Raw genomic sequence first — 16,677 nt, 5'->3', positions numbered from 1 at the left:
CCCTAAAATCAATACAAGATAAACCCTACAAATGGGGTTTATCAACCTCCCCACACTTAAACCAAGCATGTCCTCATGCTAAAACCAAGAATGAAGTAAGGGTATGGCATTTATTCAATGGAAACTAACTAAATGCAATCTACCTATATGCAACTATCTAAATGAATGCAATTGCTTGGTCAAAATAAATCAATTCCCAAGAAGCATATATGCACAAGGTCTAAGGACTAGCAAGTCTAATCCACAATTGAATTGAGTTATTAAATATTTTTACAAACTTGCATGAAAAGAGATGATCATAGGTGGAAGCATGTAATTGAGCATCGAACCCTTACCGGATGTGTTTGCACTCTATTCGCTCAACTGTTTGGGTTTGATTCTCTCAATTCTCCCCTAATCATGCTTTCCAAGATTTGTTCTTCTTCTAACAATCAACATATATTTCATGCATGCATACATATATCATGAGGTCTTTTCATAGGTTGTAATGGGGCTAGGGTCAAGGTAGGATGCATATTTGGTTAAGTGAGTTTGGAATTTGAATTCTTGATAAGCTTAAACTTCCCACCTAGCCTATGACATCCTATACAATTAAGTTTTAATCTAACTACCCATTCCTCACTTTTTCACATACTCATGCAATTCCTTTTCCTTTCACAACACTTATGCATTGATCTTTATTGAGCTTCACTTTGGGGCATTTTGTCCCCTTTTTATTATTTTTCTTTTTTTTCTTATTTTTCTTTCCTTTTCTATTTTTTTCATATATTTTTTTTCTTTTTCTTTTTTTTTCTTTTATTTTTTCTCATTTTTTTCTTTCTATATATAAGAGCATCAATGCATAAGGTTTTACATTTGATCAATACATGAGTATGTACCCAATTCTCAATATTTTCAACAACATACAAAATACACCCCTTTTATTCCCCCAATGTCCCAAGATCCCCACACTTGAATGATACTCACATAAACTAGCCTAAGCTAATCAAAGATCCAAATAAGGACTTTTATTGTTTTCCGCTTTAAGGCTTGTAATGTGCTAAATTAAGAACAAGTGGGTTAAGCGTAGGCTCAAAGTTGGCTAACAAAGGAAGATAAAAGGTAAGGCTTTTTGGGTGAGTGAGTTAAATGAAATGATGGCCTCAATCATATAAATGCATGAATACACAAAATAATGGACATAAAGAATCAAACAAATCAAAGATTACAATCATAGGAAGAGAATAATGCACACAAGAAGGAAAAATAAGTGGTTATAAGATGTAACCACACCATTAGGCTCAAATCTCACAAGCCTGTGTTCTTAGCTCAAAAACATGATCCACAAGATATATAATTCAAGCAAGTTCTATGAAAAGTTTTCACTCAAATCAATTGGTTCCCTATAGATAGAAATCCTTGAAAATTTTTCGTTATTTTGACTAAGCTTATTGTGTATATATATGCAAAAAAAAGAAAATGCAAGTAAAAATCCTAAAATCTTATAATGAAATGCAAAAGTGTTGGGATTAGAAATTTGTCACCCAAAATCGCCGAACGGTCGGACGACCTCCCCACACTTAAAAGTTTGCACCGTCCTCGGTGCACTCAAAGATCAGCAAGGGGGTACGGTGACTCTCCGGATTGCTACGTGTTCTTAGTCTTGCTTCCGTGTTTGCTTGTGGTGCATTCATCATGAAAAACAAAAATATAACACCATAAGGTAGGGTAATACAAAAGCAAGGAAGCATAATTGTTGGAATGAGGTAAATCACTAGAATTGAGTGAGTGAATTAGTGTGACATTAATGACAAATAAGTGTGTGAAATCTAAATTGTGCGGTTTAGAACACACATTAGCATAAAAGAGCTATGTCACAAAAGAAGTATGCACTTTACTTATCCTAGTGTGCTTGAGATGCTTTATGTAAACTTGTAAGGTAAAACAAGCATTAAAGAAGCATGAAAGCATTCAAGTCAAACACATATGGATGCATAGAATCAAGAAATACAATGCATTAGGATAGATGCACAACATCCATCAAGAGATTGCTCACTCAAAGAGAGAGTTCAAATCACATGGTGGCTAGCTACAACATGCAATTCAAAAGAGTTACAATCTCAAAGGCAATTCTCATCACTTGGTATTCTTAAAATGTGAGCATGAAAAACTCAAGACCAAGTAGCAAAATATAACCTCAATTATAGGATCCAACAAAGATTATCTAAAAACATTAATGCTAAATTAGCATTTAGGCAATAAGGGGGAAGCAATGCATAGTAAACAAAGTCAATAATCCAACACTTATAATGAAAATGGAGAAAATAAAATGAAAACTAAACTAAAGCTATCTAACAAACTAACTAACTAATTAACTAACTAAAATAAATGGTTATCCATGGTGTTTGGAAGTGTTGGATGAGGGGTAGAAGAAGGGAAGAAGAAAGGGGAAGGAAAGAAATGGAAAGAGGAGAAGAAAAGAAGTGGATGGAAGAAAGGGCATCCACGCGTACGCACGCATTGCGAGCGCGCGCGGATGGTTTATTTCGAGAGTTGCACGCACGCGTCGTGTGCTCGAGCGCGCAAATAGGTTTGTGCCTCAGGCCCAATTTCCGCACAGTGCAGGCCTAACTCTCGGGTCAAGGTATGGAAGGTGGAACTTCTCAATCCACGTGTACGCGTGCATGGCGTGCTCGCGTGGATGGTCCAAAACGCTTGATGCATGCGTACGCACGCAGTGCGCGTACGCGTGGATGGTGCTCTGTTTTTTTTCAAAAATTTTTGCTATGTTTTTGCACCAATCAAAGCATTCCAAACCTCCAAACAGCTACCAAAACAACATAAAACCTTATTTAACATACTAAACTACCAAATATACTCAACTAACTAAACAAAACACGAAATTAAACTAATTTTACCAATATTTACAAAAAGAGAAAATGAAAAGAAGTTACCATGGTGGGTTGTCTCCCACCTAGCACTTTTGTTTATTGTCCTTAAGTTGGACTTATGGGGAGCTTCTCTCAAGGTGGCTTGTGCTTGTACTCATCTTGGAACTTCCACCAATGCTTGGACTTCCAATAAGCTCCATCATTCAAGATTAATATCTCCAAGCTTTGATGGAGTTCTTCACAAACCATGGGCTCCCAATGTTGATCCTCATGTGTTCCCGGATCCCATATTTTGTCTTCACACCCATCTCCAAGTTGATTATCATTAATCCATGTGGGTGGTGAGCAAGGTGAATTCTCAACAAAGTGACCAAACATCCTTCTAGACCCATGTACTCTAGTTATACACCAACCTTTGCTATCAAGCTTTGGACATGTGACCATAATGAACCTAGGATGATGCTTCCAACCACTAACCATCTCCTTTTTACTCTTAAAGCCACAAATATATCTAAGTTGACCATCCGTTTCAAGCAAACCATATTCAAGGGGAATAATAAAGCTTAAGTATAAGGAATTTACCCACTTGAATGAGAGAGTGGACGGTGGTGGCTTGGGGAGAGGTATTTCCAATGTGCTAGTAAGCTCCACTCCCTTGTTTTCATCCTTGATTGCCTCCACCTTTTCACAAATTTCTTCATTCTCAATCCTTTTTTCATCAACTTCATCTAACTCTTCTCCATCACTCAAGTCATAAATGGGAGGTTGAGAGAAATCTACCTCCACATCACTTTTAAATTCATTGGGGGAAGGTTCTTCAAATTCAAATGATTCTTCACCAAGAAGATTGGATGCATGATCTTCATCACCAAGGGAACTCAATTCTTGCTTCATTCTCTCCAAGTCTTCATATAGAATATGCCTCGGAGGTTGTGCACATTCCTCCTCAACATCAAATTTACTCTTCTTGGAGGGATTTTTTTTTGATTTTAGCTTCCCATGGAGGTTTCGCATCTCCTAAATCTTCAACCACTTCTTCCTTTTCTTCAATAATCATAAGCTTCTCCAATTGTTCTAATACAAAGTGGAATTCCTCATTTTCTACCGGAGTTTCCAATCTCTCCTTCATGCTATGCTCTTTAATTGATTTTCCACATGTGACCATGGGAGTGCTTTGAGTGCTCACTCATTGGGAGGCTAAAATGCTTACTACCTTGGTCAAGGTAGCCATAAATTCTAGTGTCTCCCTTTGCATTTCTCCTTGCCCTTGAAGTATAAGGCTAAGGATTTCATCCATTGAGGATTGGAGTGGATAAGAGGGTTCATTGTCTTGGAGAAAGGGTTCATTATAGGAAGGTGGTTCTTCTTAGTAAGGTGGTGGTGTGTATTGAGGTGGTTCTTGGGAGTAGTAATCTTGGAATTGTGGTTCCATGTATGGCTCATATGGTTCAAAAGGAGGTTGGTATGGTGGGTAAAGATCATGGTCATATGGAGGTGTTTGTTGAAAATTGGCTTGTGAGTGTGGTTGAGGTTCATGTTGAGGATATGACTCATAGGCATATGGCGGTGGTTCTTGAAAATCACAAGGAGATTCACCATAGCCATTGGATTGATATGCATACAAAAATGGCTCTTCTTCATAGTGCATTGGTGGGGGTTGTTGCCATGAAGATTGATCATATGCGCATTGCTCCTCCCACCTTTGATTGTCCCATCCTTGATACACATTCTCATTATAGTTCTCATCACCTACAATATAATTGCAACTACACTCATAGCCAAAGTGAGAATTCATGATGGAAAGAGAAAATAAGGAACAAAAACTAATAAGAAATAATGAAACAAAATACTAAGACTAGCAAAAACTAGCAAGCAATCCAAAAATCAAGTTATTCACAATATTCACATATATACAATAACCAATAACACAACACCATTGCAATTCCCCGGCAACGGCACCATTTTGATGATTGGATTTTTGATGGTTTAGAATTTCACAAATGAATTCTCGTTGCAAGTATAGTTCCTAAACCAAACAATAATCTTTTCATACAAAAAGTTGTTTGTCACTAAAACAAACCCCTAAATTTATAAACCGAAGTATTGAAACCTCGGGTCGTTCTCCCTAGGAATTACAATAGAGTGTCTTGTTATTGGTTGTGAGTTATTTTGGGGTTTTGATATGAAGCATGAAAGATAAATGGCAAGAAAGTAAACTAAGGCCTAAAAAGGTCTTGGCAAGGGTTGGTGGTCAAGGATCTCTATCCTAATCACTAACCACAATATGAGAATTGGCAAGGATTAATCTCATTAAATCATCCTCTAACTAGTAGTAAAGGAAAGTCAAATGAGCTATATCAATCCTAGTCCATAAGTCCTAACTCTCCACTAATTCAATTAGTGAGAACTAGAGTAAATGGCTCCCAATCATCAATTACTTGGACATTAGTAACTCAAGAGTTCCTAAGTTACCTTTCCAAGCCAAGAGTATAAAATTCTACTCTAAAATCCAACCAAGCGTTTCATCAAACACTTGGAGGGTACAAAAGAAAAGCATAGTAAATTGGTAACAAGAGTAGAATCTAACAACAATTATTGAAAAGAATTAATAACAACAATCAAAAGAAACACATCTATTATGAATTACCTTGAATTGAATTGGAAGAAAATAGAAGAAACAAAAGTAGATCTACAACAAAAACACAAGAACAACATAAAGGAAATTACAACAAAAGAATAGAAGAAGATGAATGTAGCAACAAAAAGTTGAGAGATAGAAGTAGAAGAAGGTGAATTGAAATCTAGATCTAAGAACTAAGCCTAATCCTAATCCTAATCCTAGAGAGAAGTGAGAGCTTTTCTCTCTAAAACCAACTCTAAAACTAAACTATTGGTAACTAACTTCTAAAGTGTGAAAAGTATGTTGATTCCGATTCAATCCTTGACTTAAATAGCATCAAAAATGAGTTAGATTGGGCCCACAAGGCTTCTAAAATCGCTGGCCACATGTTGCATTAAGTGAACCAGGTGGCAGCAACGGCGCGTGCGCGCCACCATACGTGTAGTAACTATGGCAAATCTTATATCGTTTCGAAGCCCCGGATGTTAGCTTTCTAACCCAACTGGAACCGCATCATTTGGACCTCTGTAGCTCAAGTTATGGTCATTTAAGTGCGAAGAGGTCGGCTTGATAGCTTTCCGGTTCTTTCATTTCTTCATGAGTTCTCCAACTTTTCATGCTTCTTTCTTCATTCCCTTGATCCAATCTTTGCCTCCTAAACCTTAAACCACTTAACAAACATATCAAGACATCTAATGGAATCAAGGAGAATTAGATTTAGTTATTTTAAGACCTAAAAAGCATGTTTTCACTCTTAAGCACAATTAAAGGAGAAGTTATAAAACCATCCTATTTGATGGATAAATGTGGGTAAAAGGTTATAAAATCCCCTAAAATCAATACAAGATAAACCCTACAAATGGGGTTTATCAACCCCTCTAACTGGGGACTTTAGCAAAGTTGAGTCACAATCTGAAAAGGTTCACCCAGTTATGTGTCTGTGGCATTTATGTATCCGGTGGTAATAATAGAAAACAAAGTGCTTAGGGCCACGGCCAAGACTCATAAAGTAGCTGTGTTCAAGAATCAACATACTGAACTAGGAGAATCAGTAATACTATTCAAAATTATGAGTTCCTATAGATGCCAATCATTCTGAATTTCAAAGGATAAAGTGAGATGCCAAAACTGTTCAGAAGCAAAAAGCTACTAGCCACGCTCATCTAATTGGGACTAAGTTTCATTGATATTATGAGATTCATTGTATATTCTCTTCTTTTTGTCCTATTTAATTTTCAGTTGCTTGGGGACAAGCAAAAATTTAAGTTTGGTGTTGTGATGAGCGGATAATTTATACGCTTTTTGGCATTGTTTTTAGATAGTTTTTAGTAGGATCTAGCTACTTTTTAGTATATTTTTATTAGTTTTTATGCAAAAACCATATTTCTGGACTTTACTATGATTTTCTGTGTTTTTTTTTATTTCAGGTATTTTTCTGGCTGAAATTGAGGGACCTGAGCAAAAATCTGATTCAGAGGCTGAAAAAGGACTGCTGATGCTGTTGGATTCTGACCTCCCTGCACTCGAAATGGAATTTCTGGAGCTAAAAAAATTCAAATGGCGCTCTCTCAATTGCGTTGGAAAGTAGACATCCAGGGCTTTCCAGAAATATATAATAGTCCGTACTTTGCTCGCGTTGTGACGATGCAAACTGGCGTTCAAACGCCAACTTCCTGCCATATTCTGGCGTTAAACGCCAGAAACAAGTTACAAGCTAGAGTTAAACACCCAAAACAGGCTGCAAACTGAAGTTTAACTCCAAGAAAAGTTTCTACACATGAAAACTTCAATGCTCAGCTCAAACACACACCAAGTGGGCCCGGAAGTAGATTTCTGCATCATTTACTTATTTCTGTAACCCTAGTAACTAGTTTAATATAAATAGAACTTTTTACTATTGTACTCACATCTTTGGAACATCTTTTGGAATTTACCATCATCACTTATGTATTTTCAACGGTGGAGTTTCTACACACCATAGATTAAGGTGTGGAGCTCTGCTGTTCCTCGAGTATTAATGCAAAGTACTACTGTTTTCTATTCAGTTCATGCTTATTCTTGTTCTAAGATATCCATTTGCACACAAGAACATGATGAATGTGATGATTATGTGACACTCATCACCATTCTCACTTATGAACGCGTGATTGACAACCACTTCTGTTCTACACGAAAACAAGCTTGAATGTATATCTCTTGGGTTTCTAATCAACGATTCACATCGACCCCCCTCTTACAATGGGGCATCTGAATCCGAGATTAGAATCTTCGTGGTATAGGCTAGAATCCATTGGCAGCATTTCTGAGATCCAAAAAGTCTAAACCTTGTCTGTGGTATTTCGAGTAGGATCTGGGATGGGATGATTGTGATGAGCTTCAAACTCGTAACTGTAGGGCATGGTGACAGACGCAAAAGGATAGTAAATCCTATTCCTACATGATCGAGAACCAACAACTGATTAGCCATATGAAATCTGTGCATGGTAGTTTTCATCCAAGACGAGAAATTCGACAGTTGATTAGCCGTACAGAAACCTTAGAGGACCATTTTCACTGAGAGGACGGGAAGTAGCCATTGACAACAGTGACACCCAACGTACAGCTTGCCATTGAAAGGAGTATGAAGGATTGGATGAAGGCAATAGGAAAGCAGAGATTTAGAAGGAACAAACGCATCTCCATATGCTTATCTGAAATTTTCACCAATGAATTACATAAGTATCTCTATCTTTATTTTATGTTTATTTGTCTTTTAATTATCAAAACTCCATAACCATTTGAATCCACTTGACTGAGATTTACAAGATGACCAAAGCTTGCTTCAAGTCGACAATCTCCGTGGGATCGACCCTTACTCACGTAAGGTTTATTACTTGGAGGACCCAGTGCATTTGCTGGTTAGTTGTGCGAAGTTGTGAAAAAGAGTTGAGATTACAATTGTGCGTACCAAGTTGTTGGCGCCATTGAGATCACAATTTTGTGCACCAATGATACAACTCATTTCACCCAAGCCTTTTTAATTGGAGGATTTTTTTACATTTTGATTTTGTTCAAAATGTTTACAATCCTTTTTTTCCTTTCCAACTCGTTTCTGTACGAGTCGTTTGGTTGAAGGATTGTTGTTCTTGTCATTTTTGTTTTTACCCTTTTGATTTTTCACAACTCATTTTATATCGAGTTGTTTCAATTTTGCTATAGTAATTCATTTTGATACAAATCCCTTTTTAATTCTTTACTTTACTGATTTGTTTTGATACAAATCACCTTTAAAACTTTATTCTCGGGCTGATACAACTTGTGCTTGATACAAGTTCATTGAAAATATGGTTGACTGGCACAACTCGTTTAAACTGAGTTGTCTTTACATTGTTGTAGATACTGGAACTAGTTTTCTTTGCACAACTTGTTTTTGTGAAGTTGTTCACATTTTATACGACTAGGTAGTTTATTTCTACAACTTGTAGAGATGAGATCGTGGGATTGGAATTTTGTATGATTTATTTGTTACTCATGTGGGTCGAGTTGTTAAATCGTATTTATGCCTCGAGGGGTATATTTAGTTAAGTTACTTTTGCAACTTGTTCTAAACACAACTTTTTCTCATCAGGATTGGGTCTTTTTCGGTGAATCTTATCATACATCGTAGCCATTCTTTGTCTCAAAACTTATTTTCTTATCCGAGTTTGCTCTCAAATTTTTGGAAAGAGGTCGAGTTCTTCTTTTTGAGCTTGAATATTACCAGCTTCGTTGTAGAATTTCTCAAAGCCTCTAATCTTATCTGAATTTTCTCTCAGATTCCTGGAAGGAGGTCGAATTCTTCTTTTTTGTTCTCTGAATTTATTGCAGAATGTTTCCTTTGATTTTTATTTATTTATGTCGATGGGAGTCATGGCTTTTATGCCATATGCATGTTGAAAGGGAGATTCTTCAGTGGTAGTTGGATTTGTTCCATATCCTTATAGCATTTGTGTGAGCTTTGAAAAGTCGGTCAGTAGATGCGAGCTCGTAACACCTTTTGCCGGTGACTTGTCCCCAGATGAATTCCGCAAATTTCACTATGGGTTTCATTTAGAACCTCTTGTATTTAAAGTCAGGAAGTACTTTAATAGAGGTGTTGAGATTCTTCTTTTATAGAGAATATTACAAACTAAGACGTAGTATTGAGCTTCTTTCATTAATCTCCTTGCCTTCCTTTGCTCTTGAGAAAGGATGTCGAATTTGTATACTGAAGGTGTCTGTAGTATTTCTGGAATCAGGATTTTATTATAGTCCTAGGCTTTATACTGGCTAGCTTGGAGAGGACATCAGCTTGGCCATTCTTCTCTCGAGTTATATGCCTGACCTCTCTTTCTTGAAACTTGGTTAGTTTTTCCTAAATACCTCTTCATATTAGGATTTTTAGGTTGGTAATCACCATTGATTTGTGAAGTTATTACTTGTGAGTCACTTAAACACTGTGCCCATCAAGGCGCTAAGTACTTTGGGCATTTGAAGGCCGACAAGCATGGCTTCATATTCAACATGGTAGTTGGAGGCTGGAAAGTCGAACTTTAATGAGTTCTATCCGCGTTCTTTTTTCATTCTCGAGGATGATTCCTGCCCCACTACCAACTTTGTTTGATGATCCATTTTCCAGTGGTGGAGCTCCCTTTTTGCTCCTCAATATATTCGCAAGGAAGTCTGCCAAGTATTGTGACTTGATGACCGTTTGAGCTTCGTACTTCAAATCGAACTCTGACAGCTCCATGACCCATTGTAACATCTACCCTTCATATCCATTTTTTTGGAGGATATGCTTTATGGGTTGATTAGTTTGGGCTTTGATGGTGTGAGCTTGAAAGTGGGGTCACAATCTCCAAGATGCTAGGACCAAAGCATATCCGAGTTGCTTAATTTTCTAATAATTAAGCTCAGCTCCTTGTAGTGCCTTATTGGTGAAGTAGGCGAGCTTTTGTCCAACGTCATCTTCTTTGAATAGTGCAGAGGCTACTGCTTTCACAACTAAATATAGAACAAGCTCTTTGGTCGGTTAAGAATTGGATGCTAAGACAAGAATTTTACGAACACTTAGAATACTTGTTAACATTTCTGGGTCCACATGAAGTCGTGCCTTTTTCGTTGTAGAAGGAAGCTAGAGCTGCAAGTCTACCATTTAATTATTGAACCTACTTTCGAGCAGGCCAGGTTAGCTTCAATGCCACCTTTGTGCAAGCATAAACACCAGGAATTTTTCTGCTTCTACGTGAGGGTGCACTTTGTGGAATTTAACCTCATCTCGTGTGCCTTATTATTTGGAATACTTCTGTCAAGTCGGATAACAAGTCGACTTCACTCTTTCTCGAGGAGACTTTAATTGTTCTATCTTCTGCAAGTCCTTTTTTGATAACGTGGACACGTCGATTTAGAGTGCTTGTAGACTTTTGGTGACCTTTCTCTATCTTTTCACTCCTATCTTCTTTTGCAGTCTAGCGTCATTGTAGCAATGTATAGTAACCTTGGAGGTCGATTAGAACTCTTGTCTTTTTGTTTTTGAATACCTTAAGACTTGTGTTTCTTCTGGTAATGACTTGAATGTCCCTTTATAGAAGTGATTGGTTGTGCGATTATATTTTCTACGCCAGCAAATCCGTCAAACAAAATCTTTCTACAAGACTTTTTGGTAGATTCTTCCATTAAGTATTTAATTAGACCATTTGTTTCTTTTGAAGTAGTAGGATCTTGTTTACTCCTTTTTTTCTCATGTATTTTCTCTCGCCAATTGAATTTTCTCTGAGTTGAACATTCTTTTCTTCAGTTGGCTTTCGAGTTCATTTTGGTTTGCTTTCTACAATGATCTTGGGACGGTGCTTTCGTCTCCTTTGTTTTGGTTGTGCTATACTTTCTTCCTGGATGCCATCCATCTTTATATGTGTGCAAACATCATCAAATTCTAAGACAATATTTTTTTTATATTCATTGATAATGATGCAATTTGTGAGCAACTAAGGAAAGATGTGCCTGAGGATCTTTTGATTAGGTTGCATTCAAATTGGCTAATGCTGCATTTTTTGGTATAAGTTGGAAAGAAAGGTTCATTATTTTTACCAATAATGTTTTCCATTCCTCTTTCAATTACTGACCGATATTAGACATTTTATTTATTTATTTTTTCTTCATAAAACATGTGTATTTAGAACATGCAACTACTCCATTACCATGAGTGGATATGGTAATTCTTTTTGAAGTTGTAAGTCGACACAGTAGAGATAGATTCGAAGTTTGAAAAGAAGCCAAGTACTATGTCATTGCCCATCCTATTCCACGAGAAGATTAGGATCAGTGTTTGTAATGATGGAGATGGCAGGGAATTCCCATTCCCTTTTTCTTGTTTTTTTACGATGGTGATGAATTTGTAGTTTTCAATCCACCATGGTTGGTGTTGTCATCATCATATTGAGAAAGTGCATTGGGGACTAGTGTGTTAACAGTAGCTATGGGTGCATTATCCTCGTCTTTGCCGTTTGGTATATTTAATCCAATTTAACTGTAGAAGTAGAATCATCATCCCTATTTGATATCGTCTTCCCATTAGAAAAAGTTTTTACGGGATTTCTGGTATTTGTAGAAATTGTATTCCAGTCCTTTTTTAATATGCTTGAATCCTATTCATGTCGAGTGGTTGTCTGACCCTCTTGTTGATCATCCGCCATTATCAATGGTTGAGCTCCAAGTCCCCGGTAGCGGCGCCAATATTTCTGGGATTACCTGAAACGGTGATTTGGACCTGAACGTGAGGTCCAGACTCCTTCTAAGGTAATGTTTGACTTGTGCTAGTGTCGAGGTGACGCCGTCCGAATTCTTCGTGAGAAGGTGGGGTGGTACCTGCAAGAAACCTATATACTTAAGTTATCAAGGGTTTTAAGCAAGTTTTTTGTAGATTAGATCCTGAATATGCTTGAGGGTGTTAGTGTATTTATAGTAGAATAGATAACTACTTTTTAGAATAGTTTTACCTTTAAGGGTGGATAACCATTCCCTTTTGTTGGGAAAATTGTTAAGATCTTCCTTCTAGATAAATAGGATATATCTTAAAAGACAGTTACTTATTTAGATACGTGAGACCAAACTTGTGTCATTGTATCTGACTTCTACGAAGTCGGGAAGGGGTAGATTGGAACGATGTCTATATATTGGCCTTTATTCATTTTGAGTCTAGTTAAATTGTAGGCTAGTGCATGAACTTAGATAAAGATTTGTAACTAGATTTTTAGTAGTTATTTTTAAAAAAAATACACATCCTACATATTTTACTTTTAGAATATTTTGTAATTCATTCTATATTAAATACAAAAATGAATATTTCAAAAAGAATTTATATTTAACAAAAAAGAGTTTAAAATAACTTAATTAAAAACTTTTATCTAATATAGAGACCCACTTAAAAATTTTTGAAATATAAAAATATAATTAACAATTTGATAAAATTATAAAATTAATAGAGTAACTAAACACACCAAGTATATATCCTTAAATAATAGTTGATTAACGATTATTTTTACATACTAAGTTGAAATGGCTCCACATTCTTCAACTTCTTCGAAAAAAAATCCATAATACATTTTCTTAGGTATAAAATTGCTAATACCTTTGATTTGAACATATCATTTAAGAAAGTTTTGAGAACCTTTAATTTAGGAATTGCAAAAAAATTCATTAAAACTGAGTATTTATGGAAAGTATCTAAAGTGTGGACGAAAATAAAAATTTATCAAGTCTCTAGAAAGATAAAAATCCGCTCCACGAATAAACATGAATAGAAAAGGAAGAAAAGAACCCATCTCACAAAACTTACTAAATTGTATGACGTGAAATTATAATATAATTATTGATTTATTTATATAAAAACCTAAAATTAGAATTATAGTTGTTCATACACTAACTTAATAAACTACTATTTTATGGTTTATTTTGTATTGAATTGAGTATATTTTATCCATTATTCTCACACTTATTTATATAATTCGCCTGTTTTACATTTTCCTTCCTAATTTTGTGCTATGATTGAAAACATGCTTCTTTGGCCTTAATTTTGCTTAATTTTAACTCTCTCTTATTACGACTCGATGCCGTGACGTGTTTGTTAAGTGTTTTTAGGGTTTATAGGGCAGGAATGACTCAGAGGATGGAAAAGAAGCATGCAAAAGTGGAAGGAATACAAGAAATCAAGTATTTCAGAATCTGGTAGCAACGCGCACGCATGGACGACGTGTATGCGTGACTGAGCCAATGTCCAAATGATGCGCACGCGTGCCTGATGCCTACGTGTGGACAGTGCCGAGTTCAGTCGATGCGTATGCGTGAGCAACGCGTACGCGTGACAGAACGTCACGTGCTGCAATTACAGAGAATGCTGGGGGCAATTTCTGGGCCGCTTTTGACCTAGTTTCAGGCCCAAAAATACTGATTAGAGACTGCAGAGTGAAGTCGAAAGGGGGATTCATTTTCACTTTCATTCATTCACAATTATTAACTTTTAGATGTAGTTTTCTAGAGAGAGAGGCTCTCTCTAGGTTTTATGGTTTTTAGTTTTATTTCTCCTCCAATTCAGATTTCCATCTTGCTTTAATTTAGTTTCTCTTCTACATTCTGTTATTCTAGCATCTTAGTTTATCTTCTCTTGTTGATTTATTTATCTTCCCAATTTAGTTTATGAACTCTTCATATAGATTCAATTTTCATGTTAATGCAATTTATGTTTTCATGTTTATGATTGCTTTCTTTAATTTGTTGTTATTGTTTCCTCTTACAATTGTTAGGCTTAGATTTTACTCTGTCTTGTTAGTTTTCTATGTTTCTATTTTATGCCTTCCAAGTGTTTGATAAAATGCTTCGGTGAATTTTAATTTAGATTTTTATGCTCTCAACTTGGGTTGATTAATTAGAGACTCTTGAGTTATCAAAAGTCTTTTGTCGAATGGTGATTGAAGATTGCCGGTTAGCTTGAACTTCACTAAAGCTAGTCTCTCACAATGAGTTGACTAGGACTTGTGAACTCAAGTTGATTGTATGTACTTGACTTTTCTTCATTAGTTAAAGGTTGAATAAGTGAAGGCAATTGATAAACCCCTATTTTATGATTCATCTTGTGCTTAAATTGAGTGTTTTTATCAAATCTTCACCCACTTATTCATGTAAATTGCATGGTTTTACTATTCCTTCCTTGTTTTATGATATATGAGAAAATATATTTCCTATGCTTTAAAAATATCAAATTTAATTATCCTTTATTACCATTCGATACCGTGATTTGTGTGTTGAGTACTTTAAGGTTTTATAGGGCAAGAATGACTTAAAGGATGGAAAAGAAACATACAAAAATTAAAGGAAAGCACAAAATGGAGTTTTTGAAGAAACTGGCAGCGACGCGTCCGCGTGGACGACGCGAACGCATGCTTAGCGCAAAGAGCATCGACGCGAGTGCATGGATGACACAAACGCGTGACTCGCGTGAAACACAACTGACGCGAACGCGTGACTGACGCATCCGCGTGGAAAAGCAAAACCCTAGATGACGCGACCGCGTGACCCAAGCGGACGCGTGACTTGTGCGATCTGCAGAAATTCCAGAATGCACTGAAGATGATTTTGGGCCGCATTTTGATCCAGAACCAAGCTCAGAGAATACATATTAAAGGCTATAAATTGGGGAATCCATCCATCCATCAAGGGAAGATACAACATAATTCATACATAGTTTTAGGATTTATATGTAGTTTTTAGAGAGAGAGGTTCTCTCCTCTCTCTTAGGAATTAGGATTTAGGATTTCTATTATGTTCAGACTATTTCTCTTCATCACAGGTTTAATGTTCTTTTTAGTTATTTTCTCTTTTATTTGTTTATGAATTTTTCCATGATGTGATTAATTTTCTTAATTAATACACATTGAGGTATTTCAGACATATGAATTTTATTTAGCTTTCTATATTCTTGGTTCTGGTTGATTAATTGGTGACTCTTGAGTTGTCAAACTCATCATGATTGATAATTGTTATCTTTGCTGATTAATGTAGATTCCTATAACTCTAGTCTTTCCTTAGGAGTTGACTAGGACTTTAGGTGTTAAATTGATTTATCCACTTAACTTACCTTCACAGTTAGAGGTTGACTTAGTGGTAGCAAAAATATAATTCTCATCACCATTGATAAGGATAACTAGAATATGACTTCTAATTTTCATACCTTGCCAAGAGTTTTATTAGTTAATAATTTATTAATTCCTGCAATTTATTTCTCTTGTTCAAACCTTTTTAAAAACCCAAAAATATTGTTTTCCATAACCAATAATAAATCATACTTCCCTGCAATTCCTTGAGAAGATGACCCGAGGTTTGAATACTTCGGTTTATAAATTTTATTGGGTTTGTTACTTGTGACAACCAAACGTTTGTACGAAAAGATTTTCTGTTGCTTTAGAAGTTATACTTACAACGGGATTATATTTGTGAATTTTATTACCGATAGAAAATCCGATCGTCAGCAATCTACATTTACCATTACAATTGATGATGATAATTAGGATAGGACTTCTATTTCTCATTCCTTGCTAAGAGCTTACTTAGTCATTAGTTTATTTTTTTGCCATTTACATTCGTTGTTCAACATTTAAAAACCCCAAAAATACTTTTCCTTAACCAATAATAAACTACACTTCCCTGTAATTCCTTGAGAGACGACCCGAGGTTTGAATACTTCAGTTAATTTTTATTGGGTTTGTATTTGTGACAAACAATTTAAAAATTGATTGAGGTTTAATTGTTGGTTTAGAACTATGCTTGTAACGCGACATTTTTGTGAAAATCTTTTCCGCCATTTCTCCTCCGTCAAAATTTTGGCGCTGTTGCCGGGGAGATTGATAAACCACTATTTTGTGGTTTATTTTGTATTGAATTGAGTGGATTTTATCCATTATTCTCACACTTATTCATATAATTTGCATGTTTTACATTTTCCTTCCTAATTTTGTGCTATGATTGAAAACATGCTTCTTTGGCCTTAAATTTGCTTAATTTTAACCCTCTCTTATTAACATTCGATGCCATGATGTGTTTGTTAAGTGTTTTCATGGTTTATAGGGAAGGAATTACTTAGAGGATGGAAAAGAAGCATGCAAAAGTGGAAGGAACATAAGAAATCAAGTATTTCATAAT

Source organism: Arachis hypogaea, chromosome 10 (assembly GCF_003086295.3).
Source record: "Arachis hypogaea cultivar Tifrunner chromosome 10, arahy.Tifrunner.gnm2.J5K5, whole genome shotgun sequence".
NCBI lineage: Eukaryota > Viridiplantae > Streptophyta > Magnoliopsida > Fabales > Fabaceae > Arachis > Arachis hypogaea.
The sequence above is the reverse complement of the archived record's forward strand: the minus strand, read 5'-3'. Positions refer to the sequence as shown.